Raw genomic sequence first — 27,027 nt, 5'->3', positions numbered from 1 at the left:
AAATTTCGGCGAGCGGTGGCTAAGGGTTTAGAGAAGCCAAACGCACTAAACACAAGAAAGTCGGGAAACCGAAGCTCATAACGAAAAGATTGCGGAATGCAGTGCGGAAGCAAAACTTCGAGAAGACCAACTCTGAAGCCATCGGCGCGCTAGGAATTATTCCTCGCAAGAAGCGATCATGTAGGAAGAGCGAGCCGAGGGTGTCGCTCGACCACACAATAAATTTTTGCTTAATCCAAATTTGCAATACCGGTTCGACACTAGAATACTGCGATAGTAATAAGCACGTCGACTGCAGTGTCATTTAGGGTAGTGAGTCAGACATGGGGAGGATATAAGGCGGGTGGAATATGCAGCGACAGGGGGCATTGCAGGGCGGGCGCCGACTTCTTGCGCTGCGGCGCGCCGGTGCCGGCGGCGGCCTGGCTGGGCTGCTGGTGCCTCCATGTAGAGCTGCCGCCGAGCCCAGGCACCGTGCCGCTAACGAAGCGATTGCCTTTGGTGACATCTTTTGCAATAACGACTGCGCGAATCGACGGTATCTCGTAAGGAAAGAAAGAGCAGCAGCTGCCGCCGAGCCCAGGCGCCGTGCCTAACACGCAGAAGGTCCCCGGTTCGATTGCGGGCGGAAACCCGTTTTCGTCGCACTCAGCAAGACACTTGCTACGATCTCTGCAGTGACCACTTAAATCAACTTCAAACGTTCCACCAGCAGGGTGCACATGGCTCAAATGAAACATGAAACTGTTTCAGAACTGGTTGTCGGATTTTAGCGCTGACTTGGAGGCCTGGAAATGCGCGAAACAGCCGCCGCCATGCGATTTGTTACCACACCGTTGTACAAAACGCAAGGGCTCGTCCGGGATTTGAACCCGGGACCTCCTGCACCCGAAGCAGGAATCATACCCCTAGACCAACGAGCCTGTCCGTTCCGAAAACGCACTGCATGTGAATGACGCCACCTTTGATGGTCTCACCCTGTAGGGCTGCAGCTCACCCAGCGTTCTCCCTGTCTGTCGCGGTTGGATTGTTTTCATCGACGTCTTTTACTATAGGAACTTCACGAATCGGAGGGAGCTCGTAGCCGATGCCCTTGCTAACACAGAAGAAAAACTGTTGCTATTACGAGTCTCCGGGTGGTACACGAAAAGAACCGTCGTTTCCGTGGTGTAGCGGTTATCACGTCTGCTTTACACGCAGAAGGTCCCCGGTTCGATCCCGGGCGGGAACACAACAATTTTAATCTATATTTCGGATTTCATTTCCGAGATGACCTCACGTCCGCGTATGCAGAGACAAGCAATGTCGTATGCTAGACGGATAGGGCGTCATTTTACTGTCAAATACTGTTGCTCTCTTATTGCACCGGTATTTGGTAACTGGGAACGCCCCTAGCTCCATTATGGCTGGCAAAATTTATAATCCGGTTCTTCAGGGCTACTTCAAGTGCGCTTGCTACTGGCTTTCCTGAGCTCACCCTACTCGCCTTGTCACAGCTCTGTCAAAGTGTGATGCTAACTAATAATGAGAAACTCTTGGCCACTCTCAATCTTACATGCCACCACCCCTTTGTTGTTGCCGTCGTTAGTAAGATGAGGGTAGACTGTCGCACAATTAAGCTTAATCTCCACTCACGGTGCACATATTCCGCAAAGACAACCTTGTTTTCCGTTGCATGCAAAATTACCGTCTGCGTTTCTACCGAATTCCACCTACGTACTTTACTGGTGCCGCATTCTTGTTATATCCACGTGCTATAACAGGCGTCTACTCTTCATTGAGGAGCTGCAACCGGGGCTGAGTTCCACCTACTCTTCAGCACGGTCAAAATGGCAGGGCTCGTCCGGGATTTGAACCCGGGACCTCCTGCACCCAAAGCAGGAATCATACCCCTAGACCAACGAGCCACCTGCCTGGAGCAGTCAAGTTAATCCCAGGTAGTGGACCTCACAGGGAACACAAACTTTTACGTGAATTCGCAAGATAAACGCTTTCTGCAGGCAGCACTCACCACTGATGAGAAGAATATTAAAGGCAACGAATAAAAAGCGAAATAACTTCATCGAACACTGCTTATGAACAGCCGGCAGTGCCTCAGTTTCGGTATGTGGTTTCTCAGGGTTAAGAGAAGGCGAATGCACTAAACAAAAGAACATCGGGAAACCAAGCACCAACTCATAACGAAAAGATTGCACAATATACTGCAAGTAAAATTTACAGAAGACGGATACTGAAGACGCCGCACACAAAAGAATTATTCTATGCAGTAACGATTATCTAGGAAGCGTAAATTGCATGTGCTGCTCCACCACACAACTTCTTTTGATACTGTTTTACTTATTCTAAATTTTCATTGCCTGATCGTCCCTAGAATACTGTGTGGTATCACCTGGTTTCCAACAGCGATAGTAGTAAGTAAATCGACTACAAAGTCTTTCAAAGTAGGTCAGACACCAAAAAAAAAAAACGGAGCTGCGCGTAGCTCATGTCATTCTGCTTTCAAAGGTGAATCAGCGGCTGGGAGTAGTGGCGTACTCCTGTAATCCAAGCTACTGGGAGGCTGTTGTGTGGGAGAGATCTGGAAACAACTACAGATTCGGCCGTTCCATGAGCTCAGGAATGGCCGCGATGCCTTCATCGAGCTCTGCAGATCGACATATGACAGCGTGGAAATTTCGGCGAGCGGTGGCTAAGGGTTTAGAGAAGCCAAACGCACTAAACACAAGAAAGTCGGGAAACCGAAGCTCATAACGAAAAGATTGCGGAATGCAGTGCGGAAGCAAAACTTCGAGAAGACCAACTCTGAAGCCATCGGCGCGCTAGGAATTATTCCTCGCAAGAAGCGATCATGTAGGAAGAGCGAGCCGAGGGTGTCGCTCGACCACACAATAAATTTTTGCTTAATCCAAATTTGCAATACCGGTTCGACACTAGAATACTGCGATAGTAATAAGCACGTCGACTGCAGTGTCATTTAGGGTAGTGAGTCAGACATGGGGAGGATATAAGGCGGGTGGAATATGCAGCGACAGGGGGCATTGCAGGGCGGGCGCCGACTTCTTGCGCTGCGGCGCGCCGGTGCCGGCGGCGGCCTGGCTGGGCTGCTGGTGCCTCCATGTAGAGCTGCCGCCGAGCCCAGGCACCGTGCCGCTAACGAAGCGATTGCCTTTGGTGACATCTTTTGCAATAACGACTGCGCGAATCGACGGTATCTCGTAAGGAAAGAAAGAGCAGCAGCTGCCGCCGAGCCCAGGCGCCGTGCCTAACACGCAGAAGGTCCCCGGTTCGATTGCGGGCGGAAACCCGTTTTCGTCGCACTCAGCAAGACACTTGCTACGATCTCTGCAGTGACCACTTAAATCAACTTCAAACGTTCCACCAGCAGGGTGCACATGGCTCAAATGAAACATGAAACTGTTTCAGAACTGGTTGTCGGATTTTAGCGCTGACTTGGAGGCCTGGAAATGCGCGAAACAGCCGCCGCCATGCGATTTGTTACCACACCGTTGTACAAAACGCAAGGGCTCGTCCGGGATTTGAACCCGGGACCTCCTGCACCCGAAGCAGGAATCATACCCCTAGACCAACGAGCCTGTCCGTTCCGAAAACGCACTGCATGTGAATGACGCCACCTTTGATGGTCTCACCCTGTAGGGCTGCAGCTCACCCAGCGTTCTCCCTGTCTGTCGCGGTTGGATTGTTTTCATCGACGTCTTTTACTATAGGAACTTCACGAATCGGAGGGAGCTCGTAGCCGATGCCCTTGCTAACACAGAAGAAAAACTGTTGCTATTACGAGTCTCCGGGTGGTACACGAAAAGAACCGTCGTTTCCGTGGTGTAGCGGTTATCACGTCTGCTTTACACGCAGAAGGTCCCCGGTTCGATCCCGGGCGGGAACACAACAATTTTAATCTATATTTCGGATTTCATTTCCGAGATGACCTCACGTCCGCGTATGCAGAGACAAGCAATGTCGTATGCTAGACGGATAGGGCGTCATTTTACTGTCAAATACTGTTGCTCTCTTATTGCACCGGTATTTGGTAACTGGGAACGCCCCTAGCTCCATTATGGCTGGCAAAATTTATAATCCGGTTCTTCAGGGCTACTTCAAGTGCGCTTGCTACTGGCTTTCCTGAGCTCACCCTACTCGCCTTGTCACAGCTCTGTCAAAGTGTGATGCTAACTAATAATGAGAAACTCTTGGCCACTCTCAATCTTACATGCCACCACCCCTTTGTTGTTGCCGTCGTTAGTAAGATGAGGGTAGACTGTCGCACAATTAAGCTTAATCTCCACTCACGGTGCACATATTCCGCAAAGACAACCTTGTTTTCCGTTGCATGCAAAATTACCGTCTGCGTTTCTACCGAATTCCACCTACGTACTTTACTGGTGCCGCATTCTTGTTATATCCACGTGCTATAACAGGCGTCTACTCTTCATTGAGGAGCTGCAACCGGGGCTGAGTTCCACCTACTCTTCAGCACGGTCAAAATGGCAGGGCTCGTCCGGGATTTGAACCCGGGACCTCCTGCACCCAAAGCAGGAATCATACCCCTAGACCAACGAGCCACCTGCCTGGAGCAGTCAAGTTAATCCCAGGTAGTGGACCTCACAGGGAACACAAACTTTTACGTGAATTCGCAAGATAAACGCTTTCTGCAGGCAGCACTCACCACTGATGAGAAGAATATTAAAGGCAACGAATAAAAAGCGAAATAACTTCATCGAACACTGCTTATGAACAGCCGGCAGTGCCTCAGTTTCGGTATGTGGTTTCTCAGGGTTAAGAGAAGGCGAATGCACTAAACAAAAGAACATCGGGAAACCAAGCACCAACTCATAACGAAAAGATTGCACAATATACTGCAAGTAAAATTTACAGAAGACGGATACTGAAGACGCCGCACACAAAAGAATTATTCTATGCAGTAACGATTATCTAGGAAGCGTAAATTGCATGTGCTGCTCCACCACACAACTTCTTTTGATACTGTTTTACTTATTCTAAATTTTCATTGCCTGATCGTCCCTAGAATACTGTGTGGTATCACCTGGTTTCCAACAGCGATAGTAGTAAGTAAATCGACTACAAAGTCTTTCAAAGTAGGTCAGACACCAAAAAAAAAAAACGGAGCTGCGCGTAGCTCATGTCATTCTGCTTTCAAAGGTGAATCAGCGGCTGGGAGTAGTGGCGTACTCCTGTAATCCAAGCTACTGGGAGGCTGTTGTGTGGGAGAGATCTGGAAACAACTACAGATTCGGCCGTTCCATGAGCTCAGGAATGGCCGCGATGCCTTCATCGAGCTCTGCAGATCGACATATGACAGCGTGGAAATTTCGGCGAGCGGTGGCTAAGGGTTTAGAGAAGCCAAACGCACTAAACACAAGAAAGTCGGGAAACCGAAGCTCATAACGAAAAGATTGCGGAATGCAGTGCGGAAGCAAAACTTCGAGAAGACCAACTCTGAAGCCATCGGCGCGCTAGGAATTATTCCTCGCAAGAAGCGATCATGTAGGAAGAGCGAGCCGAGGGTGTCGCTCGACCACACAATAAATTTTTGCTTAATCCAAATTTGCAATACCGGTTCGACACTAGAATACTGCGATAGTAATAAGCACGTCGACTGCAGTGTCATTTAGGGTAGTGAGTCAGACATGGGGAGGATATAAGGCGGGTGGAATATGCAGCGACAGGGGGCATTGCAGGGCGGGCGCCGACTTCTTGCGCTGCGGCGCGCCGGTGCCGGCGGCGGCCTGGCTGGGCTGCTGGTGCCTCCATGTAGAGCTGCCGCCGAGCCCAGGCACCGTGCCGCTAACGAAGCGATTGCCTTTGGTGACATCTTTTGCAATAACGACTGCGCGAATCGACGGTATCTCGTAAGGAAAGAAAGAGCAGCAGCTGCCGCCGAGCCCAGGCGCCGTGCCTAACACGCAGAAGGTCCCCGGTTCGATTGCGGGCGGAAACCCGTTTTCGTCGCACTCAGCAAGACACTTGCTACGATCTCTGCAGTGACCACTTAAATCAACTTCAAACGTTCCACCAGCAGGGTGCACATGGCTCAAATGAAACATGAAACTGTTTCAGAACTGGTTGTCGGATTTTAGCGCTGACTTGGAGGCCTGGAAATGCGCGAAACAGCCGCCGCCATGCGATTTGTTACCACACCGTTGTACAAAACGCAAGGGCTCGTCCGGGATTTGAACCCGGGACCTCCTGCACCCGAAGCAGGAATCATACCCCTAGACCAACGAGCCTGTCCGTTCCGAAAACGCACTGCATGTGAATGACGCCACCTTTGATGGTCTCACCCTGTAGGGCTGCAGCTCACCCAGCGTTCTCCCTGTCTGTCGCGGTTGGATTGTTTTCATCGACGTCTTTTACTATAGGAACTTCACGAATCGGAGGGAGCTCGTAGCCGATGCCCTTGCTAACACAGAAGAAAAACTGTTGCTATTACGAGTCTCCGGGTGGTACACGAAAAGAACCGTCGTTTCCGGTTCGACACTAGAATACTGCGATAGTAATAAGCACGTCGACTGCAGTGTCATTTAGGGTAGTGAGTCAGACATGGGGAGGATATAAGGCGGGTGGAATATGCAACGACAGGGGGCATTGCAGGGCGGGCGCCGACTTCTTGCGCTGCGGCGCGCCGGTGCCGGCGGCGGCCTGGCTGGGCTGCTGGTGCCTCCATGTAGAGCTGCCGCCGAGCCCAGGCACCGTGCCGCTAACGAAGCGATTGCCTTTGGTGACATCTTTTGCAATAACGACTGCGCGAATCGACGGTATCTCGTAAGGAAAGAAAGAGCAGCAGCTGCCGCCGAGCCCAGGCGCCGTGCCTAACACGCAGAAGGTCCCCGGTTCGATTGCGGGCGGAAACCCGTTTTCGTCGCACTCAGCAAGACACTTGCTACGATCTCTGCAGTGACCACTTAAATCAACTTCAAACGTTCCACCAGCAGGGTGCACATGGCTCAAATGAAACATGAAACTGTTTCAGAACTGGTTGTCGGATTTTAGCGCTGACTTGGAGGCCTGGAAATGCGCGAAACAGCCGCCGCCATGCGATTTGTTACCACACCGTTGTACAAAACGCAAGGGCTCGTCCGGGATTTGAACCCGGGACCTCCTGCACCCGAAGCAGGAATCATACCCCTAGACCAACGAGCCTGTCCGTTCCGAAAACGCACTGCATGTGAATGACGCCACCTTCGATGGTCTCACCCTGTAGGGCTGCAGCTCACCCAGCGTTCTCCCTGTCTGTCGCGGTTGGATTGTTTTCATCGACGTCTTTTACTATAGGAACTTCACGAATCGGAGGGAGCTCGTAGCCGATGCCCTTGCTAACACAGAAGAAAAACTGTTGCTATTACGAGTCTCCGGGTGGTACACGAAAAGAACCGTCGTTTCCGTGGTGTAGCGGTTATCACGTCTGCTTTACACGCAGAAGGTCCCCGGTTCGATCCCGGGCGGGAACACAACAATTTTAATCTATATTTCGGATTTCATTTCCGAGATGACCTCACGTCCGCGTATGCAGAGACAAGCAATGTCGTATGCTAGACGGATAGGGCGTCATTTTACTGTCAAATACTGTTGCTCTCTTATTGCACCGGTATTTGGTAACTGGGAACGCCCCTAGCTCCATTATGGCTGGCAAAATTTATAATCCGGTTCTTCAGGGCTACTTCAAGTGCGCTTGCTACTGGCTTTCCTGAGCTCACCCTACTCGCCTTGTCACAGCTCTGTCAAAGTGTGATGCTAACTAATAATGAGAAACTCTTGGCCACTCTCAATCTTACATGCCACCACCCCTTTGTTGTTGCCGTCGTTAGTAAGATGAGGGTAGACTGTCGCACAATTAAGCTTAATCTCCACTCACGGTGCACATATTCCGCAAAGACAACCTTGTTTTCCGTTGCATGCAAAATTACCGTCTGCGTTTCTACCGAATTCCACCTACGTACTTTACTGGTGCCGCATTCTTGTTATATCCACGTGCTATAACAGGCGTCTACTCTTCATTGAGGAGCTGCAACCGGGGCTGAGTTCCACCTACTCTTCAGCACGGTCAAAATGGCAGGGCTCGTCCGGGATTTGAACCCGGGACCTCCTGCACCCAAAGCAGGAATCATACCCCTAGACCAACGAGCCACCTGCCTGGAGCAGTCAAGTTAATCCCAGGTAGTGGACCTCACAGGGAACACAAACTTTTACGTGAATTCGCAAGATAAACGCTTTCTGCAGGCAGCACTCACCACTGATGAGAAGAATATTAAAGGCAACGAATAAAAAGCGAAATAACTTCATCGAACACTGCTTATGAACAGCCGGCAGTGCCTCAGTTTCGGTATGTGGTTTCTCAGGGTTAAGAGAAGGCGAATGCACTAAACAAAAGAACATCGGGAAACCAAGCACCAACTCATAACGAAAAGATTGCACAATATACTGCAAGTAAAATTTACAGAAGACGGATACTGAAGACGCCGCACACAAAAGAATTATTCTATGCAGTAACGATTATCTAGGAAGCGTAAATTGCATGTGCTGCTCCACCACACAACTTCTTTTGATACTGTTTTACTTATTCTAAATTTTCATTGCCTGATCGTCCCTAGAATACTGTGTGGTATCACCTGGTTTCCAACAGCGATAGTAGTAAGTAAATCGACTACAAAGTCTTTCAAAGTAGGTCAGACACCAAAAAAAAAAAACGGAGCTGCGCGTAGCTCATGTCATTCTGCTTTCAAAGGTGAATCAGCGGCTGGGAGTAGTGGCGTACTCCTGTAATCCAAGCTACTGGGAGGCTGTTGTGTGGGAGAGATCTGGAAACAACTACAGATTCGGCCGTTCCATGAGCTCAGGAATGGCCGCGATGCCTTCATCGAGCTCTGCAGATCGACATATGACAGCGTGGAAATTTCGGCGAGCGGTGGCTAAGGGTTTAGAGAAGCCAAACGCACTAAACACAAGAAAGTCGGGAAACCGAAGCTCATAACGAAAAGATTGCGGAATGCAGTGCGGAAGCAAAACTTCGAGAAGACCAACTCTGAAGCCATCGGCGCGCTAGGAATTATTCCTCGCAAGAAGCGATCATGTAGGAAGAGCGAGCCGAGGGTGTCGCTCGACCACACAATAAATTTTTGCTTAATCCAAATTTGCAATACCGGTTCGACACTAGAATACTGCGATAGTAATAAGCACGTCGACTGCAGTGTCATTTAGGGTAGTGAGTCAGACATGGGGAGGATATAAGGCGGGTGGAATATGCAGCGACAGGGGGCATTGCAGGGCGGGCGCCGACTTCTTGCGCTGCGGCGCGCCGGTGCCGGCGGCGGCCTGGCTGGGCTGCTGGTGCCTCCATGTAGAGCTGCCGCCGAGCCCAGGCACCGTGCCGCTAACGAAGCGATTGCCTTTGGTGACATCTTTTGCAATAACGACTGCGCGAATCGACGGTATCTCGTAAGGAAAGAAAGAGCAGCAGCTGCCGCCGAGCCCAGGCGCCGTGCCTAACACGCAGAAGGTCCCCGGTTCGATTGCGGGCGGAAACCCGTTTTCGTCGCACTCAGCAAGACACTTGCTACGATCTCTGCAGTGACCACTTAAATCAACTTCAAACGTTCCACCAGCAGGGTGCACATGGCTCAAATGAAACATGAAACTGTTTCAGAACTGGTTGTCGGATTTTAGCGCTGACTTGGAGGCCTGGAAATGCGCGAAACAGCCGCCGCCATGCGATTTGTTACCACACCGTTGTACAAAACGCAAGGGCTCGTCCGGGATTTGAACCCGGGACCTCCTGCACCCGAAGCAGGAATCATACCCCTAGACCAACGAGCCTGTCCGTTCCGAAAACGCACTGCATGTGAATGACGCCACCTTTGATGGTCTCACCCTGTAGGGCTGCAGCTCACCCAGCGTTCTCCCTGTCTGTCGCGGTTGGATTGTTTTCATCGACGTCTTTTACTATAGGAACTTCACGAATCGGAGGGAGCTCGTAGCCGATGCCCTTGCTAACACAGAAGAAAAACTGTTGCTATTACGAGTCTCCGGGTGGTACACGAAAAGAACCGTCGTTTCCGTGGTGTAGCGGTTATCACGTCTGCTTTACACGCAGAAGGTCCCCGGTTCGATCCCGGGCGGGAACACAACAATTTTAATCTATATTTCGGATTTCATTTCCGAGATGACCTCACGTCCGCGTATGCAGAGACAAGCAATGTCGTATGCTAGACGGATAGGGCGTCATTTTACTGTCAAATACTGTTGCTCTCTTATTGCACCGGTATTTGGTAACTGGGAACGCCCCTAGCTCCATTATGGCTGGCAAAATTTATAATCCGGTTCTTCAGGGCTACTTCAAGTGCGCTTGCTACTGGCTTTCCTGAGCTCACCCTACTCGCCTTGTCACAGCTCTGTCAAAGTGTGATGCTAACTAATAATGAGAAACTCTTGGCCACTCTCAATCTTACATGCCACCACCCCTTTGTTGTTGCCGTCGTTAGTAAGATGAGGGTAGACTGTCGCACAATTAAGCTTAATCTCCACTCACGGTGCACATATTCCGCAAAGACAACCTTGTTTTCCGTTGCATGCAAAATTACCGTCTGCGTTTCTACCGAATTCCACCTACGTACTTTACTGGTGCCGCATTCTTGTTATATCCACGTGCTATAACAGGCGTCTACTCTTCATTGAGGAGCTGCAACCGGGGCTGAGTTCCACCTACTCTTCAGCACGGTCAAAATGGCAGGGCTCGTCCGGGATTTGAACCCGGGACCTCCTGCACCCAAAGCAGGAATCATACCCCTAGACCAACGAGCCACCTGCCTGGAGCAGTCAAGTTAATCCCAGGTAGTGGACCTCACAGGGAACACAAACTTTTACGTGAATTCGCAAGATAAACGCTTTCTGCAGGCAGCACTCACCACTGATGAGAAGAATATTAAAGGCAACGAATAAAAAGCGAAATAACTTCATCGAACACTGCTTATGAACAGCCGGCAGTGCCTCAGTTTCGGTATGTGGTTTCTCAGGGTTAAGAGAAGGCGAATGCACTAAACAAAAGAACATCGGGAAACCAAGCACCAACTCATAACGAAAAGATTGCACAATATACTGCAAGTAAAATTTACAGAAGACGGATACTGAAGACGCCGCACACAAAAGAATTATTCTATGCAGTAACGATTATCTAGGAAGCGTAAATTGCATGTGCTGCTCCACCACACAACTTCTTTTGATACTGTTTTACTTATTCTAAATTTTCATTGCCTGATCGTCCCTAGAATACTGTGTGGTATCACCTGGTTTCCAACAGCGATAGTAGTAAGTAAATCGACTACAAAGTCTTTCAAAGTAGGTCAGACACCAAAAAAAAAAAACGGAGCTGCGCGTAGCTCATGTCATTCTGCTTTCAAAGGTGAATCAGCGGCTGGGAGTAGTGGCGTACTCCTGTAATCCAAGCTACTGGGAGGCTGTTGTGTGGGAGAGATCTGGAAACAACTACAGATTCGGCCGTTCCATGAGCTCAGGAATGGCCGCGATGCCTTCATCGAGCTCTGCAGATCGACATATGACAGCGTGGAAATTTCGGCGAGCGGTGGCTAAGGGTTTAGAGAAGCCAAACGCACTAAACACAAGAAAGTCGGGAAACCGAAGCTCATAACGAAAAGATTGCGGAATGCAGTGCGGAAGCAAAACTTCGAGAAGACCAACTCTGAAGCCATCGGCGCGCTAGGAATTATTCCTCGCAAGAAGCGATCATGTAGGAAGAGCGAGCCGAGGGTGTCGCTCGACCACACAATAAATTTTTGCTTAATCCAAATTTGCAATACCGGTTCGACACTAGAATACTGCGATAGTAATAAGCACGTCGACTGCAGTGTCATTTAGGGTAGTGAGTCAGACATGGGGAGGATATAAGGCGGGTGGAATATGCAGCGACAGGGGGCATTGCAGGGCGGGCGCCGACTTCTTGCGCTGCGGCGCGCCGGTGCCGGCGGCGGCCTGGCTGGGCTGCTGGTGCCTCCATGTAGAGCTGCCGCCGAGCCCAGGCACCGTGCCGCTAACGAAGCGATTGCCTTTGGTGACATCTTTTGCAATAACGACTGCGCGAATCGACGGTATCTCGTAAGGAAAGAAAGAGCAGCAGCTGCCGCCGAGCCCAGGCGCCGTGCCTAACACGCAGAAGGTCCCCGGTTCGATTGCGGGCGGAAACCCGTTTTCGTCGCACTCAGCAAGACACTTGCTACGATCTCTGCAGTGACCACTTAAATCAACTTCAAACGTTCCACCAGCAGGGTGCACATGGCTCAAATGAAACATGAAACTGTTTCAGAACTGGTTGTCGGATTTTAGCGCTGACTTGGAGGCCTGGAAATGCGCGAAACAGCCGCCGCCATGCGATTTGTTACCACACCGTTGTACAAAACGCAAGGGCTCGTCCGGGATTTGAACCCGGGACCTCCTGCACCCGAAGCAGGAATCATACCCCTAGACCAACGAGCCTGTCCGTTCCGAAAACGCACTGCATGTGAATGACGCCACCTTTGATGGTCTCACCCTGTAGGGCTGCAGCTCACCCAGCGTTCTCCCTGTCTGTCGCGGTTGGATTGTTTTCATCGACGTCTTTTACTATAGGAACTTCACGAATCGGAGGGAGCTCGTAGCCGATGCCCTTGCTAACACAGAAGAAAAACTGTTGCTATTACGAGTCTCCGGGTGGTACACGAAAAGAACCGTCGTTTCCGGTTCGACACTAGAATACTGCGATAGTAATAAGCACGTCGACTGCAGTGTCATTTAGGGTAGTGAGTCAGACATGGGGAGGATATAAGGCGGGTGGAATATGCAACGACAGGGGGCATTGCAGGGCGGGCGCCGACTTCTTGCGCTGCGGCGCGCCGGTGCCGGCGGCGGCCTGGCTGGGCTGCTGGTGCCTCCATGTAGAGCTGCCGCCGAGCCCAGGCACCGTGCCGCTAACGAAGCGATTGCCTTTGGTGACATCTTTTGCAATAACGACTGCGCGAATCGACGGTATCTCGTAAGGAAAGAAAGAGCAGCAGCTGCCGCCGAGCCCAGGCGCCGTGCCTAACACGCAGAAGGTCCCCGGTTCGATTGCGGGCGGAAACCCGTTTTCGTCGCACTCAGCAAGACACTTGCTACGATCTCTGCAGTGACCACTTAAATCAACTTCAAACGTTCCACCAGCAGGGTGCACATGGCTCAAATGAAACATGAAACTGTTTCAGAACTGGTTGTCGGATTTTAGCGCTGACTTGGAGGCCTGGAAATGCGCGAAACAGCCGCCGCCATGCGATTTGTTACCACACCGTTGTACAAAACGCAAGGGCTCGTCCGGGATTTGAACCCGGGACCTCCTGCACCCGAAGCAGGAATCATACCCCTAGACCAACGAGCCTGTCCGTTCCGAAAACGCACTGCATGTGAATGACGCCACCTTCGATGGTCTCACCCTGTAGGGCTGCAGCTCACCCAGCGTTCTCCCTGTCTGTCGCGGTTGGATTGTTTTCATCGACGTCTTTTACTATAGGAACTTCACGAATCGGAGGGAGCTCGTAGCCGATGCCCTTGCTAACACAGAAGAAAAACTGTTGCTATTACGAGTCTCCGGGTGGTACACGAAAAGAACCGTCGTTTCCGTGGTGTAGCGGTTATCACGTCTGCTTTACACGCAGAAGGTCCCCGGTTCGATCCCGGGCGGGAACACAACAATTTTAATCTATATTTCGGATTTCATTTCCGAGATGACCTCACGTCCGCGTATGCAGAGACAAGCAATGTCGTATGCTAGACGGATAGGGCGTCATTTTACTGTCAAATACTGTTGCTCTCTTATTGCACCGGTATTTGGTAACTGGGAACGCCCCTAGCTCCATTATGGCTGGCAAAATTTATAATCCGGTTCTTCAGGGCTACTTCAAGTGCGCTTGCTACTGGCTTTCCTGAGCTCACCCTACTCGCCTTGTCACAGCTCTGTCAAAGTGTGATGCTAACTAATAATGAGAAACTCTTGGCCACTCTCAATCTTACATGCCACCACCCCTTTGTTGTTGCCGTCGTTAGTAAGATGAGGGTAGACTGTCGCACAATTAAGCTTAATCTCCACTCACGGTGCACATATTCCGCAAAGACAACCTTGTTTTCCGTTGCATGCAAAATTACCGTCTGCGTTTCTACCGAATTCCACCTACGTACTTTACTGGTGCCGCATTCTTGTTATATCCACGTGCTATAACAGGCGTCTACTCTTCATTGAGGAGCTGCAACCGGGGCTGAGTTCCACCTACTCTTCAGCACGGTCAAAATGGCAGGGCTCGTCCGGGATTTGAACCCGGGACCTCCTGCACCCAAAGCAGGAATCATACCCCTAGACCAACGAGCCACCTGCCTGGAGCAGTCAAGTTAATCCCAGGTAGTGGACCTCACAGGGAACACAAACTTTTACGTGAATTCGCAAGATAAACGCTTTCTGCAGGCAGCACTCACCACTGATGAGAAGAATATTAAAGGCAACGAATAAAAAGCGAAATAACTTCATCGAACACTGCTTATGAACAGCCGGCAGTGCCTCAGTTTCGGTATGTGGTTTCTCAGGGTTAAGAGAAGGCGAATGCACTAAACAAAAGAACATCGGGAAACCAAGCACCAACTCATAACGAAAAGATTGCACAATATACTGCAAGTAAAATTTACAGAAGACGGATACTGAAGACGCCGCACACAAAAGAATTATTCTATGCAGTAACGATTATCTAGGAAGCGTAAATTGCATGTGCTGCTCCACCACACAACTTCTTTTGATACTGTTTTACTTATTCTAAATTTTCATTGCCTGATCGTCCCTAGAATACTGTGTGGTATCACCTGGTTTCCAACAGCGATAGTAGTAAGTAAATCGACTACAAAGTCTTTCAAAGTAGGTCAGACACCAAAAAAAAAAAACGGAGCTGCGCGTAGCTCATGTCATTCTGCTTTCAAAGGTGAATCAGCGGCTGGGAGTAGTGGCGTACTCCTGTAATCCAAGCTACTGGGAGGCTGTTGTGTGGGAGAGATCTGGAAACAACTACAGATTCGGCCGTTCCATGAGCTCAGGAATGGCCGCGATGCCTTCATCGAGCTCTGCAGATCGACATATGACAGCGTGGAAATTTCGGCGAGCGGTGGCTAAGGGTTTAGAGAAGCCAAACGCACTAAACACAAGAAAGTCGGGAAACCGAAGCTCATAACGAAAAGATTGCGGAATGCAGTGCGGAAGCAAAACTTCGAGAAGACCAACTCTGAAGCCATCGGCGCGCTAGGAATTATTCCTCGCAAGAAGCGATCATGTAGGAAGAGCGAGCCGAGGGTGTCGCTCGACCACACAATAAATTTTTGCTTAATCCAAATTTGCAATACCGGTTCGACACTAGAATACTGCGATAGTAATAAGCACGTCGACTGCAGTGTCATTTAGGGTAGTGAGTCAGACATGGGGAGGATATAAGGCGGGTGGAATATGCAGCGACAGGGGGCATTGCAGGGCGGGCGCCGACTTCTTGCGCTGCGGCGCGCCGGTGCCGGCGGCGGCCTGGCTGGGCTGCTGGTGCCTCCATGTAGAGCTGCCGCCGAGCCCAGGCACCGTGCCGCTAACGAAGCGATTGCCTTTGGTGACATCTTTTGCAATAACGACTGCGCGAATCGACGGTATCTCGTAAGGAAAGAAAGAGCAGCAGCTGCCGCCGAGCCCAGGCGCCGTGCCTAACACGCAGAAGGTCCCCGGTTCGATTGCGGGCGGAAACCCGTTTTCGTCGCACTCAGCAAGACACTTGCTACGATCTCTGCAGTGACCACTTAAATCAACTTCAAACGTTCCACCAGCAGGGTGCACATGGCTCAAATGAAACATGAAACTGTTTCAGAACTGGTTGTCGGATTTTAGCGCTGACTTGGAGGCCTGGAAATGCGCGAAACAGCCGCCGCCATGCGATTTGTTACCACACCGTTGTACAAAACGCAAGGGCTCGTCCGGGATTTGAACCCGGGACCTCCTGCACCCGAAGCAGGAATCATACCCCTAGACCAACGAGCCTGTCCGTTCCGAAAACGCACTGCATGTGAATGACGCCACCTTTGATGGTCTCACCCTGTAGGGCTGCAGCTCACCCAGCGTTCTCCCTGTCTGTCGCGGTTGGATTGTTTTCATCGACGTCTTTTACTATAGGAACTTCACGAATCGGAGGGAGCTCGTAGCCGATGCCCTTGCTAACACAGAAGAAAAACTGTTGCTATTACGAGTCTCCGGGTGGTACACGAAAAGAACCGTCGTTTCCGTGGTGTAGCGGTTATCACGTCTGCTTTACACGCAGAAGGTCCCCGGTTCGATCCCGGGCGGGAACACAACAATTTTAATCTATATTTCGGATTTCATTTCCGAGATGACCTCACGTCCGCGTATGCAGAGACAAGCAATGTCGTATGCTAGACGGATAGGGCGTCATTTTACTGTCAAATACTGTTGCTCTCTTATTGCACCGGTATTTGGTAACTGGGAACGCCCCTAGCTCCATTATGGCTGGCAAAATTTATAATCCGGTTCTTCAGGGCTACTTCAAGTGCGCTTGCTACTGGCTTTCCTGAGCTCACCCTACTCGCCTTGTCACAGCTCTGTCAAAGTGTGATGCTAACTAATAATGAGAAACTCTTGGCCACTCTCAATCTTACATGCCACCACCCCTTTGTTGTTGCCGTCGTTAGTAAGATGAGGGTAGACTGTCGCACAATTAAGCTTAATCTCTACTCACGGTGCACATATTCCGCAAAGACAACCTTGTTTTCCGTTGCATGCAAAATTACCGTCTGCGTTTCTACCGAATTCCACCTACGTACTTTACTGGTGCCGCATTCTTGTTATATCCACGTGCTATAACAGGCGTCTACTCTTCATTGAGGAGCTGCAACCGGGGCTGAGTTCCACCTACTCTTCAGCACGGTCAAAATGGCAGGGCTCGTCCGGGATTTGAACCCGGGACCTCCTGCACCCAAAGCAGGAATCATACCCCTAGACCAACGAGCCACCTGCCTGGAGCAGTCAAGTTAATCCCAGGTAGTGGACCTCACAGGGAACACAAACTTTTACGTGAATTCGCAAGATAAACGCTTTCTGCAGGCAGCACTCACCACTGATGAGAAGAATATTAAAGGCAACGAATAAAAAGCGAAATAACTTCATCGAACACTGCTTATGAACAGCCGGCAGTGCCTCAGTTTCGGTATGTGGTTTCTCAGGGTTAAGAGAAGGCGAATGCACTAAACAAAAGAACATCGGGAAACCAAGCACCAACTCATAACGAAAAGATTGCACAATATACTGCAAGTAAAATTTACAGAAGACGGATACTGAAGACGCCGCACACAAAAGAATTATTCTATGCAGTAACGATTATCTAGGAAGCGTAAATTGCATGTGCTGCTCCACCACACAACTTCTTTTGATACTGTTTTACTTATTCTAAATTTTCATTGCCTGATCGTCCCTAGAATACTGTGTGGTATCACCTGGTTTCCAACAGCGATAGTAGTAAGTAAATCGACTGCAAAGTCTTTCAAAGTAGGTCAGACACCAAAAAAAAAAAACGGAGCTGCGCGTAGCTCATGTCATTCTGCTTTCAAAGGTGAATCAGCGGCTGGGAGTAGTGGCGTACTCCTGTAATCCAAGCTACTGGGAGGCTGTTGTGTGGGAGAGATCTGGAAACAACTACAGATTCGGCCGTTCCATGAGCTCAGGAATGGCCGCGATGCCTTCATCGAGCTCTGCAGATCGACATATGACAGCGTGGAAATTTCGGCGAGCGGTGGCTAAGGGTTTAGAGAAGCCAAACGCACTAAACACAAGAAAGTCGGGAAACCGAAGCTCATAACGAAAAGATTGCGGAATGCAGTGCGGAAGCAAAACTTCGAGAAGACCAACTCTGAAGCCATCGGCGCGCTAGGAATTATTCCTCGCAAGAAGCGATCATGTAGGAAGAGCGAGCCGAGGGTGTCGCTCGACCACACAATAAATTTTTGCTTAATCCAAATTTGCAATACCGGTTCGACACTAGAATACTGCGATAGTAATAAGCACGTCGACTGCAGTGTCATTTAGGGTAGTGAGTCAGACATGGGGAGGATATAAGGCGGGTGGAATATGCAGCGACAGGGGGCATTGCAGGGCGGGCGCCGACTTCTTGCGCTGCGGCGCGCCGGTGCCGGCGGCGGCCTGGCTGGGCTGCTGGTGCCTCCATGTAGAGCTGCCGCCGAGCCCAGGCACCGTGCCGCTAACGAAGCGATTGCCTTTGGTGACATCTTTTGCAATAACGACTGCGCGAATCGACGGTATCTCGTAAGGAAAGAAAGAGCAGCAGCTGCCGCCGAGCCCAGGCGCCGTGCCTAACACGCAGAAGGTCCCCGGTTCGATTGCGGGCGGAAACCCGTTTTCGTCGCACTCAGCAAGACACTTGCTACGATCTCTGCAGTGACCACTTAAATCAACTTCAAACGTTCCACCAGCAGGGTGCACATGGCTCAAATGAAACATGAAACTGTTTCAGAACTGGTTGTCGGATTTTAGCGCTGACTTGGAGGCCTGGAAATGCGCGAAACAGCCGCCGCCATGCGATTTGTTACCACACCGTTGTACAAAACGCAAGGGCTCGTCCGGGATTTGAACCCGGGACCTCCTGCACCCGAAGCAGGAATCATACCCCTAGACCAACGAGCCTGTCCGTTCCGAAAACGCACTGCATGTGAATGACGCCACCTTTGATGGTCTCACCCTGTAGGGCTGCAGCTCACCCAGCGTTCTCCCTGTCTGTCGCGGTTGGATTGTTTTCATCGACGTCTTTTACTATAGGAACTTCACGAATCGGAGGGAGCTCGTAGCCGATGCCCTTGCTAACACAGAAGAAAAACTGTTGCTATTACGAGTCTCCGGGTGGTACACGAAAAGAACCGTCGTTTCCGGTTCGACACTAGAATACTGCGATAGTAATAAGCACGTCGACTGCAGTGTCATTTAGGGTAGTGAGTCAGACATGGGGAGGATATAAGGCGGGTGGAATATGCAACGACAGGGGGCATTGCAGGGCGGGCGCCGACTTCTTGCGCTGCGGCGCGCCGGTGCCGGCGGCGGCCTGGCTGGGCTGCTGGTGCCTCCATGTAGAGCTGCCGCCGAGCCCAGGCACCGTGCCGCTAACGAAGCGATTGCCTTTGGTGACATCTTTTGCAATAACGACTGCGCGAATCGACGGTATCTCGTAAGGAAAGAAAGAGCAGCAGCTGCCGCCGAGCCCAGGCGCCGTGCCTAACACGCAGAAGGTCCCCGGTTCGATTGCGGGCGGAAACCCGTTTTCGTCGCACTCAGCAAGACACTTGCTACGATCTCTGCAGTGACCACTTAAATCAACTTCAAACGTTCCACCAGCAGGGTGCACATGGCTCAAATGAAACATGAAACTGTTTCAGAACTGGTTGTCGGATTTTAGCGCTGACTTGGAGGCCTGGAAATGCGCGAAACAGCCGCCGCCATGCGATTTGTTACCACACCGTTGTACAAAACGCAAGGGCTCGTCCGGGATTTGAACCCGGGACCTCCTGCACCCGAAGCAGGAATCATACCCCTAGACCAACGAGCCTGTCCGTTCCGAAAACGCACTGCATGTGAATGACGCCACCTTTGATGGTCTCACCCTGTAGGGCTGCAGCTCACCCAGCGTTCTCCCTGTCTGTCGCGGTTGGATTGTTTTCATCGACGTCTTTTACTATAGGAACTTCACGAATCGGAGGGAGCTCGTAGCCGATGCCCTTGCTAACACAGAAGAAAAACTGTTGCTATTACGAGTCTCCGGGTGGTACACGAAAAGAACCGTCGTTTCCGGTTCGACACTAGAATACTGCGATAGTAATAAGCACGTCGACTGCAGTGTCATTTAGGGTAGTGAGTCAGACATGGGGAGGATATAAGGCGGGTGGAATATGCAACGACAGGGGGCATTGCAGGGCGGGCGCCGACTTCTTGCGCTGCGGCGCGCCGGTGCCGGCGGCGGCCTGGCTGGGCTGCTGGTGCCTCCATGTAGAGCTGCCGCCGAGCCCAGGCACCGTGCCGCTAACGAAGCGATTGCCTTTGGTGACATCTTTTGCAATAACGACTGCGCGAATCGACGGTATCTCGTAAGGAAAGAAAGAGCAGCAGCTGCCGCCGAGCCCAGGCGCCGTGCCTAACACGCAGAAGGTCCCCGGTTCGATTGCGGGCGGAAACCCGTTTTCGTCGCACTCAGCAAGACACTTGCTACGATCTCTGCAGTGACCACTTAAATCAACTTCAAACGTTCCACCAGCAGGGTGCACATGGCTCAAATGAAACATGAAACTGTTTCAGAACTGGTTGTCGGATTTTAGCGCTGACTTGGAGGCCTGGAAATGCGCGAAACAGCCGCCGCCATGCGATTTGTTACCACACCGTTGTACAAAACGCAAGGGCTCGTCCGGGATTTGAACCCGGGACCTCCTGCACCCGAAGCAGGAATCATACCCCTAGACCAACGAGCCTGTCCGTTCCGAAAACGCACTGCATGTGAATGACGCCACCTTTGATGGTCTCACCCTGTAGGGCTGCAGCTCACCCAGCGTTCTCCCTGTCTGTCGCGGTTGGATTGTTTTCATCGACGTCTTTTACTATAGGAACTTCACGAATCGGAGGGAGCTCGTAGCCGATGCCCTTGCTAACACAGAAGAAAAACTGTTGCTATTACGAGTCTCCGGGTGGTACACGAAAAGAACCGTCGTTTCCGTGGTGTAGCGGTTATCACGTCTGCTTTACACGCAGAAGGTCCCCGGTTCGATCCCGGGCGGGAACACAACAATTTTAATCTATATTTCGGATTTCATTTCCGAGATGACCTCACGTCCGCGTATGCAGAGACAAGCAATGTCGTATGCTAGACGGATAGGGCGTCATTTTACTGTCAAATACTGTTGCTCTCTTATTGCACCGGTATTTGGTAACTGGGAACGCCCCTAGCTCCATTATGGCTGGCAAAATTTATAATCCGGTTCTTCAGGGCTACTTCAAGTGCGCTTGCTACTGGCTTTCCTGAGCTCACCCTACTCGCCTTGTCACAGCTCTGTCAAAGTGTGATGCTAACTAATAATGAGAAACTCTTGGCCACTCTCAATCTTACATGCCACCACCCCTTTGTTGTTGCCGTCGTTAGTAAGATGAGGGTAGACTGTCGCACAATTAAGCTTAATCTCCACTCACGGTGCACATATTCCGCAAAGACAACCTTGTTTTCCGTTGCATGCAAAATTACCGTCTGCGTTTCTACCGAATTCCACCTACGTACTTTACTGGTGCCGCATTCTTGTTATATCCACGTGCTATAACAGGCGTCTACTCTTCATTGAGGAGCTGCAACCGGGGCTGAGTTCCACCTACTCTTCAGCACGGTCAAAATGGCAGGGCTCGTCCGGGATTTGAACCCGGGACCTCCTGCACCCAAAGCAGGAATCATACCCCTAGACCAACGAGCCACCTGCCTGGAGCAGTCAAGTTAATCCCAGGTAGTGGACCTCACAGGGAACACAAACTTTTACGTGAATTCGCAAGATAAACGCTTTCTGCAGGCAGCACTCACCACTGATGAGAAGAATATTAAAGGCAACGAATAAAAAGCGAAATAACTTCATCGAACACTGCTTATGAACAGCCGGCAGTGCCTCAGTTTCGGTATGTGGTTTCTCAGGGTTAAGAGAAGGCGAATGCACTAAACAAAAGAACATCGGGAAACCAAGCACCAACTCATAACGAAAAGATTGCACAATATACTGCAAGTAAAATTTACAGAAGACGGATACTGAAGACGCCGCACACAAAAGAATTATTCTATGCAGTAACGATTATCTAGGAAGCGTAAATTGCATGTGCTGCTCCACCACACAACTTCTTTTGATACTGTTTTACTTATTCTAAATTTTCATTGCCTGATCGTCCCTAGAATACTGTGTGGTATCAACTGGTTTCCAACAGCGATAGTAGTAAGTAAATCGACTACAAAGTCTTTCAAAGTAGGTCAGACACCAAAAAAAAAAAAAAAAAAAAAAAAACGGAGCTGCGCGTAGCTCATGTCATTCTGCTTTCAAAGGTGAATCAGCGGCTGGGAGTAGTGGCGTACTCCTGTAATCCAAGCTACTGGGAGGCTGTTGTGTGGGAGAGATCTGGAAACAACTACAGATTCGGCCGTTCCATGAGCTCAGGAATGGCCGCGATGCCTTCATCGAGCTCTGCAGATCGACATATGACAGCGTGGAAATTTCGGCGAGCGGTGGCTAAGGGTTTAGAGAAGCCAAACGCACTAAACACAAGAAAGTCGGGAAACCGAAGCTCATAACGAAAAGATTGCGGAATGCAGTGCGGAAGCAAAACTTCGAGAAGACCAACTCTGAAGCCATCGGCGCGCTAGGAATTATTCCTCGCAAGAAGCGATCATGTAGGAAGAGCGAGCCGAGGGTGTCGCTCGACCACACAATAAATTTTTGCTTAATCCAAATTTGCAATACCGGTTCGACACTAGAATACTGCGATAGTAATAAGCACGTCGACTGCAGTGTCATTTAGGGTAGTGAGTCAGACATGGGGAGGATATAAGGCGGGTGGAATATGCAGCGACAGGGGGCATTGCAGGGCGGGCGCCGACTTCTTGCGCTGCGGCGCGCCGGTGCCGGCGGCGGCCTGGCTGGGCTGCTGGTGCGCCGGCGGCGGCCTGGCTGGGCTGCTGGTGCCTCCATGTAGAGCTGCCGCCGAGCCCAGGCACCGTGCCGCTAACGAAGCGATTGCCTTTGGTGACATCTTTTGCAATAACGACTGCGCGAATCGACGGTATCTCGTAAGGAAAGAAAGAGCAGCAGCTGCCGCCGAGCCCAGGCGCCGTGCCTAACACGCAGAAGGTCCCCGGTTCGATTGCGGGCGGAAACCCGTTTTCGTCGCACTCAGCAAGACACTTGCTACGATCTCTGCAGTGACCACTTAAATCAACTTCAAACGTTCCACCAGCAGGGTGCACATGGCTCAAATGAAACATGAAACTGTTTCAGAACTGGTTGTCGGATTTTAGCGCTGACTTGGAGGCCTGGAAATGCGCGAAACAGCCGCCGCCATGCGATTTGTTACCACACCGTTGTACAAAACGCAAGGGCTCGTCCGGGATTTGAACCCGGGACCTCCTGCACCCGAAGCAGGAATCATACCCCTAGACCAACGAGCCTGTCCGTTCCGAAAACGCACTGCATGTGAATGACGCCACCTTTGATGGTCTCACCCTGTAGGGCTGCAGCTCACCCAGCGTTCTCCCTGTCTGTCGCGGTTGGATTGTTTTCATCGACGTCTTTTACTATAGGAACTTCACGAATCGGAGGGAGCTCGTAGCCGATGCCCTTGCTAACACAGAAGAAAAACTGTTGCTATTACGAGTCTCCGGGTGGTACACGAAAAGAACCGTCGTTTCCGTGGTGTAGCGGTTATCACGTCTGCTTTACACGCAGAAGGTCCCCGGTTCGATCCCGGGCGGGAACACAACAATTTTAATCTATATTTCGGATTTCATTTCCGAGATGACCTCACGTCCGCGTATGCAGAGACAAGCAATGTCGTATGCTAGACGGATAGGGCGTCATTTTACTGTCAAATACTGTTGCTCTCTTATTGCACCGGTATTTGGTAACTGGGAACGCCCCTAGCTCCATTATGGCTGGCAAAATTTATAATCCGGTTCTTCAGGGCTACTTCAAGTGCGCTTGCTACTGGCTTTCCTGAGCTCACCCTACTCGCCTTGTCACAGCTCTGTCAAAGTGTGATGCTAACTAATAATGAGAAACTCTTGGCCACTCTCAATCTTACATGCCACCACCCCTTTGTTGTTGCCGTCGTTAGTAAGATGAGGGTAGACTGTCGCACAATTAAGCTTAATCTCCACTCACGGTGCACATATTCCGCAAAGACAACCTTGTTTTCCGTTGCATGCAAAATTACCGTCTGCGTTTCTACCGAATTCCACCTACGTACTTTACTGGTGCCGCATTCTTGTTATATCCACGTGCTATAACAGGCGTCTACTCTTCATTGAGGAGCTGCAACCGGGGCTGAGTTCCACCTACTCTTCAGCACGGTCAAAATGGCAGGGCTCGTCCGGGATTTGAACCCGGGACCTCCTGCACCCAAAGCAGGAATCATACCCCTAGACCAACGAGCCACCTGCCTGGAGCAGTCAAGTTATTCCCAGGTAGTGGACCTCACAGGGAACACAAACTTTTACGTGAATTCGCAAGATAAACGCTTTCTGCAGGCAGCACTCACCACTGATGAGAAGAATATTAAAGGCAACGAATAAAAAGCGAAATAACTTCATCGAACACTGCTTATGAACAGCCGGCAGTGCCTCAGTTTCGGTATGTGGTTTCTCAGGGTTAAGAGAAGGCGAATGCACTAAACAAAAGAACATCGGGAAACCAAGCACCAACTCATAACGAAAAGATTGCACAATATACTGCAAGTAAAATTTACAGAAGACGGATACTGAAGACGCCGCACACAAAAGAATTATTCTATGCAGTAACGATTATCTAGGAAGCGTAAATTGCATGTGCTGCTCCACCACACAACTTCTTTTGATACTGTTTTACTTATTCTAAATTTTCATTGCCTGATCGTCCCTAGAATACTGTGTGGTATCAACTGGTTTCCAACAGCGATAGTAGTAAGTAAATCGACTACAAAGTCTTTCAAAGTAGGTCAGACACCAAAAAAAAAAAAAAAAAAAAAAAAAAACGGAGCTGCGCGTAGCTCATGTCATTCTGCTCTCAAAGGTGAATCAGCGGCTGGGAGTAGTGGCGTACTCCTGTAATCCAAGCTACTGGGAGGCTGTTGTGTGGGAGAGATCTGGAAACAACTACAGATTCGGCCGTTCCATGAGCTCAGGAATGGCCGCGATGCCTTCATCGAGCTCTGCAGATCGACATATGACAGCGTGGAAATTTCGGCGAGCGGTGGCTAAGGGTTTAGAGAAGCCAAACGCACTAAACACAAGAAAGTCGGGAAACCGAAGCTCATAACGAAAAGATTGCGGAATGCAGTGCGGAAGCAAAACTTCGAGAAGACCAACTCTGAAGCCATCGGCGCGCTAGGAATTATTCCTCGCAAGAAGCGATCATGTAGGAAGAGCGAGCCGAGGGTGTCGCTCGACCACACAATAAATTTTTGCTTAATCCAAATTTGCAATACCGGTTCGACACTAGAATACTGCGATAGTAATAAGCACGTCGACTGCAGTGTCATTTAGGGTAGTGAGTCAGACATGGGGAGGATATAAGGCGGGTGGAATATGCAGCGACAGGGGGCATTGCAGGGCGGGCGCCGACTTCTTGCGCTGCGGCGCGCCGGTGCCGGCGGCGGCCTGGCTGGGCTGCTGGTGCCTCCATGTAGAGCTGCCGCCGAGCCCAGGCACCGTGCCGCTAACGAAGCGATTGCCTTTGGTGACATCTTTTGCAATAACGACTGCGCGAATCGACGGTATCTCGTAAGGAAAGAAAGAGCAGCAGCTGCCGCCGAGCCCAGGCGCCGTGCCTAACACGCAGAAGGTCCCCGGTTCGATTGCGGGCGGAAACCCGTTTTCGTCGCACTCAGCAAGACACTTGCTACGATCTCTGCAGTGACCACTTAAATCAACTTCAAACGTTCCACCAGCAGGGTGCACATGGCTCAAATGAAACATGAAACTGTTTCAGAACTGGTTGTCGGATTTTAGCGCTGACTTGGAGGCCTGGAAATGCGCGAAACAGCCGCCGCCATGCGATTTGTTACCACACCGTTGTACAAAACGCAAGGGCTCGTCCGGGATTTGAACCCGGGACCTCCTGCACCCGAAGCAGGAATCATACCCCTAGACCAACGAGCCTGTCCGTTCCGAAAACGCACTGCATGTGAATGACGCCACCTTTGATGGTCTCACCCTGTAGGGCTGCAGCTCACCCAGCGTTCTCCCTGTCTGTCGCGGTTGGATTGTTTTCATCGACGTCTTTTACTATAGGAACTTCACGAATCGGAGGGAGCTCGTAGCCGATGCCCTTGCTAACACAGAAGAAAAACTGTTGCTATTACGAGTCTCCGGGTGGTACACGAAAAGAACCGTCGTTTCCGTGGTGTAGCGGTTATCACGTCTGCTTTACACGCAGAAGGTCCCCGGTTCGATCCCGGGCGGGAACACAACAATTTTAATCTATATTTCGGATTTCATTTCCGAGATGACCTCACGTCCGCGTATGCAGAGACAAGCAATGTCGTATGCTAGACGGATAGGGCGTCATTTTACTGTCAAATACTGTTGCTCTCTTATTGCACCGGTATTTGGTAACTGGGAACGCCCCTAGCTCCATTATGGCTGGCAAAATTTATAATCCGGTTCTTCAGGGCTACTTCAAGTGCGCTTGCTACTGGCTTTCCTGAGCTCACCCTACTCGCCTTGTCACAGCTCTGTCAAAGTGTGATGCTAACTAATAATGAGAAACTCTTGGCCACTCTCAATCTTACATGCCACCACCCCTTTGTTGTTGCCGTCGTTAGTAAGATGAGGGTAGACTGTCGCACAATTAAGCTTAATCTCCACTCACGGTGCACATATTCCGCAAAGACAACCTTGTTTTCCGTTGCATGCAAAATTACCGTCTGCGTTTCTACCGAATTCCACCTACGTACTTTACTGGTGCCGCATTCTTGTTATATCCACGTGCTATAACAGGCGTCTACTCTTCATTGAGGAGCTGCAACCGGGGCTGAGTTCCACCTACTCTTCAGCACGGTCAAAATGGCAGGGCTCGTCCGGGATTTGAACCCGGGACCTCCTGCACCCAAAGCAGGAATCATACCCCTAGACCAACGAGCCACCTGCCTGGAGCAGTCAAGTTAATCCCAGGTAGTGGACCTCACAGGGA

At 50.6% G+C, this 27,027-nt stretch overlaps 31 non-coding genes across 31 annotated transcripts; 9 read left to right on the top strand and 22 right to left on the bottom strand.

Moving 5' to 3' along the window:
- Positions 1-851: 851 nt before the first annotated feature.
- Positions 852-923, bottom strand: Trnap-cgg (transfer RNA proline (anticodon CGG)). Its single transcript has one exon. It is a non-coding gene; the product is annotated as a tRNA-Pro (tRNA).
- A 235-nt stretch (positions 924-1,158) lies between these two features.
- Trnav-uac (transfer RNA valine (anticodon UAC)) lies at positions 1,159-1,231 on the top strand. The gene has a single exon. It is a non-coding gene; the product is annotated as a tRNA-Val (tRNA).
- Positions 1,232-1,835: 604 nt separating this feature from the next.
- Positions 1,836-1,907, bottom strand: Trnap-ugg (transfer RNA proline (anticodon UGG)). Its single transcript has one exon. It is a non-coding gene; the product is annotated as a tRNA-Pro (tRNA).
- Positions 1,908-3,521: 1,614 nt separating this feature from the next.
- Positions 3,522-3,593, bottom strand: Trnap-cgg (transfer RNA proline (anticodon CGG)). Its single transcript has one exon. It is a non-coding gene; the product is annotated as a tRNA-Pro (tRNA).
- Positions 3,594-3,828: 235 nt separating this feature from the next.
- On the top strand, positions 3,829-3,901 carry Trnav-uac (transfer RNA valine (anticodon UAC)). Its single transcript has one exon. It is a non-coding gene; the product is annotated as a tRNA-Val (tRNA).
- Positions 3,902-4,505: 604 nt separating this feature from the next.
- On the bottom strand, positions 4,506-4,577 carry Trnap-ugg (transfer RNA proline (anticodon UGG)). The gene has a single exon. It is a non-coding gene; the product is annotated as a tRNA-Pro (tRNA).
- A 1,614-nt stretch (positions 4,578-6,191) lies between these two features.
- On the bottom strand, positions 6,192-6,263 carry Trnap-cgg (transfer RNA proline (anticodon CGG)). Its single transcript has one exon. It is a non-coding gene; the product is annotated as a tRNA-Pro (tRNA).
- Positions 6,264-7,104: 841 nt separating this feature from the next.
- Positions 7,105-7,176, bottom strand: Trnap-cgg (transfer RNA proline (anticodon CGG)). Its single transcript has one exon. It is a non-coding gene; the product is annotated as a tRNA-Pro (tRNA).
- Positions 7,177-7,411: 235 nt separating this feature from the next.
- On the top strand, positions 7,412-7,484 carry Trnav-uac (transfer RNA valine (anticodon UAC)). Its single transcript has one exon. It is a non-coding gene; the product is annotated as a tRNA-Val (tRNA).
- Positions 7,485-8,088: 604 nt separating this feature from the next.
- Trnap-ugg (transfer RNA proline (anticodon UGG)) lies at positions 8,089-8,160 on the bottom strand. The gene has a single exon. It is a non-coding gene; the product is annotated as a tRNA-Pro (tRNA).
- A 1,614-nt stretch (positions 8,161-9,774) lies between these two features.
- On the bottom strand, positions 9,775-9,846 carry Trnap-cgg (transfer RNA proline (anticodon CGG)). The gene has a single exon. It is a non-coding gene; the product is annotated as a tRNA-Pro (tRNA).
- A 235-nt stretch (positions 9,847-10,081) lies between these two features.
- Trnav-uac (transfer RNA valine (anticodon UAC)) lies at positions 10,082-10,154 on the top strand. The gene has a single exon. It is a non-coding gene; the product is annotated as a tRNA-Val (tRNA).
- Positions 10,155-10,758: 604 nt separating this feature from the next.
- Positions 10,759-10,830, bottom strand: Trnap-ugg (transfer RNA proline (anticodon UGG)). The gene has a single exon. It is a non-coding gene; the product is annotated as a tRNA-Pro (tRNA).
- A 1,614-nt stretch (positions 10,831-12,444) lies between these two features.
- On the bottom strand, positions 12,445-12,516 carry Trnap-cgg (transfer RNA proline (anticodon CGG)). The gene has a single exon. It is a non-coding gene; the product is annotated as a tRNA-Pro (tRNA).
- An 841-nt stretch (positions 12,517-13,357) lies between these two features.
- Trnap-cgg (transfer RNA proline (anticodon CGG)) lies at positions 13,358-13,429 on the bottom strand. The gene has a single exon. It is a non-coding gene; the product is annotated as a tRNA-Pro (tRNA).
- Positions 13,430-13,664: 235 nt separating this feature from the next.
- Trnav-uac (transfer RNA valine (anticodon UAC)) lies at positions 13,665-13,737 on the top strand. The gene has a single exon. It is a non-coding gene; the product is annotated as a tRNA-Val (tRNA).
- A 604-nt stretch (positions 13,738-14,341) lies between these two features.
- On the bottom strand, positions 14,342-14,413 carry Trnap-ugg (transfer RNA proline (anticodon UGG)). The gene has a single exon. It is a non-coding gene; the product is annotated as a tRNA-Pro (tRNA).
- A 1,614-nt stretch (positions 14,414-16,027) lies between these two features.
- Trnap-cgg (transfer RNA proline (anticodon CGG)) lies at positions 16,028-16,099 on the bottom strand. The gene has a single exon. It is a non-coding gene; the product is annotated as a tRNA-Pro (tRNA).
- Positions 16,100-16,334: 235 nt separating this feature from the next.
- On the top strand, positions 16,335-16,407 carry Trnav-uac (transfer RNA valine (anticodon UAC)). The gene has a single exon. It is a non-coding gene; the product is annotated as a tRNA-Val (tRNA).
- A 604-nt stretch (positions 16,408-17,011) lies between these two features.
- On the bottom strand, positions 17,012-17,083 carry Trnap-ugg (transfer RNA proline (anticodon UGG)). The gene has a single exon. It is a non-coding gene; the product is annotated as a tRNA-Pro (tRNA).
- A 1,614-nt stretch (positions 17,084-18,697) lies between these two features.
- Positions 18,698-18,769, bottom strand: Trnap-cgg (transfer RNA proline (anticodon CGG)). The gene has a single exon. It is a non-coding gene; the product is annotated as a tRNA-Pro (tRNA).
- An 841-nt stretch (positions 18,770-19,610) lies between these two features.
- Trnap-cgg (transfer RNA proline (anticodon CGG)) lies at positions 19,611-19,682 on the bottom strand. Its single transcript has one exon. It is a non-coding gene; the product is annotated as a tRNA-Pro (tRNA).
- An 841-nt stretch (positions 19,683-20,523) lies between these two features.
- Trnap-cgg (transfer RNA proline (anticodon CGG)) lies at positions 20,524-20,595 on the bottom strand. Its single transcript has one exon. It is a non-coding gene; the product is annotated as a tRNA-Pro (tRNA).
- Positions 20,596-20,830: 235 nt separating this feature from the next.
- Positions 20,831-20,903, top strand: Trnav-uac (transfer RNA valine (anticodon UAC)). Its single transcript has one exon. It is a non-coding gene; the product is annotated as a tRNA-Val (tRNA).
- A 604-nt stretch (positions 20,904-21,507) lies between these two features.
- Trnap-ugg (transfer RNA proline (anticodon UGG)) lies at positions 21,508-21,579 on the bottom strand. The gene has a single exon. It is a non-coding gene; the product is annotated as a tRNA-Pro (tRNA).
- A 1,658-nt stretch (positions 21,580-23,237) lies between these two features.
- On the bottom strand, positions 23,238-23,309 carry Trnap-cgg (transfer RNA proline (anticodon CGG)). Its single transcript has one exon. It is a non-coding gene; the product is annotated as a tRNA-Pro (tRNA).
- A 235-nt stretch (positions 23,310-23,544) lies between these two features.
- On the top strand, positions 23,545-23,617 carry Trnav-uac (transfer RNA valine (anticodon UAC)). The gene has a single exon. It is a non-coding gene; the product is annotated as a tRNA-Val (tRNA).
- Positions 23,618-24,221: 604 nt separating this feature from the next.
- Trnap-ugg (transfer RNA proline (anticodon UGG)) lies at positions 24,222-24,293 on the bottom strand. Its single transcript has one exon. It is a non-coding gene; the product is annotated as a tRNA-Pro (tRNA).
- A 1,629-nt stretch (positions 24,294-25,922) lies between these two features.
- Positions 25,923-25,994, bottom strand: Trnap-cgg (transfer RNA proline (anticodon CGG)). The gene has a single exon. It is a non-coding gene; the product is annotated as a tRNA-Pro (tRNA).
- A 235-nt stretch (positions 25,995-26,229) lies between these two features.
- On the top strand, positions 26,230-26,302 carry Trnav-uac (transfer RNA valine (anticodon UAC)). The gene has a single exon. It is a non-coding gene; the product is annotated as a tRNA-Val (tRNA).
- A 604-nt stretch (positions 26,303-26,906) lies between these two features.
- Trnap-ugg (transfer RNA proline (anticodon UGG)) lies at positions 26,907-26,978 on the bottom strand. The gene has a single exon. It is a non-coding gene; the product is annotated as a tRNA-Pro (tRNA).
- Positions 26,979-27,027: the final 49 nt, after the last annotated feature.

The sequence above is a fragment of the Schistocerca cancellata genome, unplaced genomic scaffold (genome assembly GCF_023864275.1).
Source record: "Schistocerca cancellata isolate TAMUIC-IGC-003103 unplaced genomic scaffold, iqSchCanc2.1 HiC_scaffold_1081, whole genome shotgun sequence".
In the NCBI taxonomy this organism is placed as follows: domain Eukaryota; kingdom Metazoa; phylum Arthropoda; class Insecta; order Orthoptera; family Acrididae; genus Schistocerca; species Schistocerca cancellata.
This window is presented reverse-complemented; position numbering and strand designations above follow the sequence as displayed.